This window comes from Carlito syrichta, unplaced genomic scaffold (genome assembly GCF_000164805.1).
Source record: "Carlito syrichta isolate Samal-C Ts95f unplaced genomic scaffold, Tarsius_syrichta-2.0.1 Scaffold303374, whole genome shotgun sequence".
In the NCBI taxonomy this organism is placed as follows: domain Eukaryota; kingdom Metazoa; phylum Chordata; class Mammalia; order Primates; family Tarsiidae; genus Carlito; species Carlito syrichta.
Window position 1 is genome coordinate 95,578 of NW_007247470.1, and position 5,596 is coordinate 101,173.

The 5,596-nt window shown below is 44.0% G+C and overlaps 1 pseudogene; it reads left to right on the plus strand.

The window, feature by feature from the left end:
* Positions 1-3,662: 3,662 nt before the first annotated feature.
* Positions 3,663-4,099, plus strand: LOC103260863 (annotated as a pseudogene).
* The last annotated feature ends 1,497 nt before the right edge of the window (positions 4,100-5,596 follow it).

Consider the following 5,596-nt stretch of genomic DNA (forward strand, 5'->3'; position numbering starts at 1 on the left):
ATGACCCATTTGCCCACAGTGGAAGCAAGCGTCTCGGGTTCCTCCATTGCCAGATTTCATCACATTAAAAATTTTATGAGGAGGAGTACCTTGCAAAGCTGCAGCCATGGCCATGCCCTGCATATAGGCAGGACCAATGTCAGCACACAAGCAAATATCATCTGACAAATCTCCCTTCTTACGATAGAGCCGAATGGCCGCTTGGCAGGCAGAATTGGCATTTTCATAGGCCAGTTGTTTTACCAAAAGAGTTCCTGCTTCTCCATCTCCCACCAATCGACCCACAGCTTGCAGCAGTCTAGATACAAAATCTTGGCAGGGCTTATCAGGTCCCTGACGTATTTTGGAAAGCTGCTCTGTTTTAACTCCCGCCGACGGTAGTTGGCGCCATGCTCCCGATGCTGCTCCACTGATCTGACCATATGCAGCTCAGGGATATAGAATCTGTGCCTCTTGGGAGGAGTATACTCCTTGGCCCAACATGTCCAAATTAACCATATCCAGCTCACCTCCTCTATTTCTCTTAGCTTGCTGTTTGCATCTATCCCAGAAATCTGTCTTCCATAACAGATAGTCCCTGCCCGACAGACATGCCTTTGCAACTACATGCCAATCAGAGGGAGTCAAAGCTTCTTGCGAAATGGTTTCCAGCATAACTAATGTGAATGGTGCTGTAGCTCCATACTGTGCCACAGCAGTCTTAAGGTCCTTCAGGGACTTAAGAGACAAAATCTGAGACTCTCGGACCTCCCTTCCCTGTTCATCAAAGCCTGTAGTGTTTACCAGATAGGCATGAAATCCTTCCAAATCATCTTCCCACAGCAAGGTGGACTGAACAGCCTTCTGTAAAGGGGAGAGACGCACCAGATGCCTCCTAACATCGGACGGCCGAGTTTGAACGGGAGCCAAAAAAGGAGAAGGCTCAGATCCAGAACCCACGAGCAAGGTTCTGGTTGGCACCAATTGAGGGGCCCCTGAGACCCAAGGGGGGCCCTTGTCATCTCCGGGAGAGATCTCCTCCTTAGAAATTGAAGAATGATACACCGGTACTGAAGGCACTTCCTCTTTTGAATTCAAAGTGCGACACAAAGGCACCTCCTCCTCTGAAACTGAGCACTTTTTAGCTAAAACAGTAAGCAAGTCCACAGGTTGAGTAAAAATATCAGAAGATAAAGAAGGAGTGGAGAGCTCAGCCTCTTTCATAGGCAGGCCTGGAGGCACAGGAGACGCGGTCACAGAGGCTCGGGTGGCCACAAATATCTTATCATTATGATATTGAGCAGCAGCCTCATCCAGCTCCTGCTGAAAATCTCCAGGGAAAAAATCCTTCCCATCCCTGCTGGACCCTAAGGCAGGGGCTGAGGGGGAGCGTCACAGCGATGGAAGAATCTGCTCTGCTCTGTGAAGTCCATGAGAGGGGTCCAAGCAATCCCTTACTAGATTCCACAGAGAAAAGGCATCTACTGGTATGGCTTCAGGACCGTGCACTTGATAAAAATTCTTCAAATGATTGCCCACTTTTCCCCAAGTAGTCAAGTTAACCGTCCCAGCCTCAGGAAACCAGGGACATATTTCCTCTATAAACTGTAAAAATCTATCTAACCGCCTATCTGTAAACTTAGTTCCTCTAGCTTTCAACATAGATTTTAATATCTGCACAAAGAGTGCATTCCTTAGAATGTAAATGTCCCATGTTTTACTCCCAACGATTAATCCTTTTCCCTCCGTACTTACTCAATGAATGCTGCACAAGAAAAGCCAGCCTCCTCGAGGGTTCCTCTCCAGCCAACACTGTCCCTAGTACACAGTCCCTGTCCTGGAGCCACTTGCGGAGATCCAGCCTCCACAGAGCAGGGCCTGAGGTGGGGGAGGGAATGAGATAGAAAGACAAGAGACAGCGGGATTGGGAGCTCTCTTTCCTCAATAGGTGAGAGCCCGTTTATTATTTAGCATGCTTCTTATATAGGGCTTTGAAAACTAGGGCAAAACCGTACAAGGGATTATTGTAAAAACAAGCAGTATCAGCTTCTGGGCCAGGCATCCAGGCCAGGTGTGATTGACATCATGTTGCTTTGTTTTATTATAAAGTAACAAATCAAGGCTAGGGGAGATGAGCAAACCACAGTGGAATTATGTTGTTACTAGAAGGCGAGTTGTTTTACATTTATCTTCTGGTACCTAGGGCTTTATTGTAGCTAAGACTTTATCTGTACTATGTGTACCCGTATGTGTGGGCATTCAAGACACTGTTTCATGTAGCAGGCTGCATTCCTCACAGCCTGCCTCTGGCTAGGATGCACAGCTTCCAAGCGAGACCTTGCCTACGAGCTTGGGGTACTCAAGGCCCGCGACGTTTTACGTAGCAGGCTGCATCCCTCACCTGCCTTTGGCTAGAATGCAGAGCTTCCAGGCGAGACCGTTGCCTACAAGCCTGGGATACTCAAGGCCTGCTACAGTGGCAGTGCCTGTCTGCTCCCCACATCACACCTGCTCTGAGATGAGGGAGTATAGGCTTGGTTCCTTGAACACAAGCCAAGAACACAAGGACCTTGTCAGCTTATGCTCTGGTCTCCTTCAAACACTTAGTCAGCAAGTAGTTATGGAGTACCTGCTGTGTGCCAGGGACTGTAATAGGTGCTGGGGATTCAGCAGTGCCCAGGACAGGGACTGGGGGAGATAGACAAGAAGGAAACCAAAGGCAAGAAAATGTTAGGATGATAAATGCTATCAATGAAATACAAGGATATTTGTTAAGAAGGATTTATGATTTATTTTAGAGTGTATACTTAGTAAGATGAGATTCCAAATGCAAGAGTGATCCATGGAGAAATAATAAATAACTCAGCAGCAGTTTCTTTGCTGTTATGATTAGGTTAATTCTGGGGCAGAGGGAGTTCTGTTTTGGAACCAGGATCAGAAGACTATGGGTGGCTGTTGCTAACACTGCCAGCACCATTTTTCCACTATTGGATTGTAAGCTTATGAGAGAAAGGGGGCGAAATAGTCACCTATAATTGTATTTGCTTGTGTTTTCATATAGAAATACAGGGAAGATGCACAAGAAACTAACAACATTGTGACCTGTAGGGAGTGGGGATGGCACCGGACGGGAACGGGCATATGTTGTTCAGTGTAACACCATCTGGAGTCTTGACAGAGGCAAAGTATCAATAGTCAACAAACCTTTTAAAAATAAAATCTGAGGGAAAGGACAGTCTCTTCAGTAAATGGATAAGCACAAGCAGAAGAATGAAATTAGACCTCTATCACCATATGCAAAAATCAAATAAAAATGGATTCAAGACTTAAATCTGGGCAAGGACGGAGGGTAGGGCATGTGTCATCACAAAGGGTACCTGATCCTAACCCAAGGGAAGTGAGGACCAGTTGATGGCCCAAACTTCACCTACACGTAGACTACTCATGTACCTAATCCTGACTTGTACCCGACATCTCAATAATAAAATAAAGAGGGAAAAAGTGTTTAATTTAATACATCTGGACAACACAACTGTGTCCTAAACTGAACATGATGGTATTAAGAATGTTCCTAGAGCTGCTGCCGTGCTGGTGCTGCCGTCGCTCTCCAACGCCAGCGCCGCCTCTAGCTCGCAGAGCTCCAGCCAAAGGAGAAGGAGGGGTAAGTAGGGAGGTCTCTATCCATGGCTCGTACAAAGCAGACCGCCTGTGACCACCGGTGCACCCAGGAAGCAACTGGTTACGAAAGCCGCTCGCACGAGTGCGCCCTCTACTGGAGGGGTGAAGAAACCTCATCGTTACAGGCCTGGTACTGTGGTACTCTGTGAAATGAGACGTTATCAGAAGTCCACTGAACTTCTGATTCGCAAACTTCCTTTCCAGTGTCTGGTGCGAGAAATTGCTCAGGACTTCAAAAAAAATCTGCGCTTCCAGAGCGCAGCTATTGGTGCTTTGCAGGAGACAAGTGAGGCCTATCTGGTTGGCCTTTTTGAAGACACCAACCTGTGTGCTATCCATGCCAAACGTGTAACAATTATGCCAAAAGACATCCAGCCAGCATGCTGCATACGTGGAGAGCGTGCTTAAATCCACTATGATGGGAAACATTTCATTCTCAAAAAAAAAATTCTCTTCTTCCTGTTATTGATAGTTCTGAACGTTAGATCTATATATATTTTTTAAACGGGGTCAAAGGGTACCTAAGTATATGATTGCAAGTGGAAAAATAGGGGACGGCAATCAGGTCTTGGCAGTTTTTCCATTTTCATTTGTGTGTGAATTTTTAATATAAAAGCGGGGATGTAAAGCATTCATGCAAGTCAAAATGTTTCAGTGAACAAGTTTCAGCGGTTCGACTTTATAACAATTATAAATAAACCTGTTAAATTTTTCTGGACAATGCCAGCATTTGGACTTTTTAAAAACAAGTAAATTTCTTATTGATGGCAACTAAATGGCGTTTGTAGCATTTTTATCATACGGTAGATTCCATCCTTTCACTATACTTTTCTGAGTTATCCACCATGCTAGTACATGTTTTTAATGTTGTCTGTCTTCTGTGCTGTTCCTGTAAGTTTGCTATTAAAATACATTAAACTATTAAAAAAAAAAAAAAAAAAAGAATGTTCCTAGAATGAAAGCCTTTGGCCCTCCTGTGAAAGCATAAATAGATATGGGGGGGGGGGGGGAAGACTTCAGTCTAAGACTTGAAACTATGAAACTACTAGGAGAAAACGTGGGACAGACGCTCCAGGATCCTGATCTGGGCTGAGATTTTTTCAGGTACAATCTCAAAAGCACAGGCAACAAAAACAAAAGCAGGCAGATGGGATGACATCAAGCTAAATCGTTTCCACAGCAAAAGGAAACAACACAGTGAAGGGTAAAACCACAGCATGGGAGGAAATATTTGCAAATGATCCACCTGACAGGAGACCAATAACTGGAATATATAAGGAACTCGGACAACTTAATAGAAGAAAACCAAATAATCCACTTAAAAAGTGGGCAGAAAATCCAAAAACATTTCTCAAAAGACATACAAATGGCCCCAGGTATATGAAGAAATGGTCAATATCGTTAATCATTAGAGAAATGCAAATCAGAACCACAGTTAGCTATTATCTCGTCCCAGTTTAAATGGTTTTAATAAAGAATAACAGATGTTGGCAACGATGTCGCATGTAGCAGCTGCAGTACACTATAAGAGAGAATGTAAATTAGTGCAGCCACTATGGAAACAGTATGGATTTCTCCCAAAAGATTAAAAATAGAGTTATCATATGATTCCCATATTCCCACTGCTGGTTATATCAAAAAGAAAGTAAATTGATATATCAAACATATGTCTGCACTCCCATGTTTGTTGCAGCACTAGTCGCAATAGTCCAGAAGTGGAATCAATCAACAGATAAATGGATTGGGAAAAAAAAGTGGTTTATACACACAATGGAATACTATTCAGCCATAAAAAAGAACGAAATCCTGTCATTTGCAGCAACATGGATGCAACCGGAGGTCATTATGTTAATAAGCCAAGCAAAGAAAGACAAATATTTTGTGTTCTTTTTTTTTTTTTTGAGTTGGAGTCTCACTCTGTCGCCCAGACTGGAGTGCA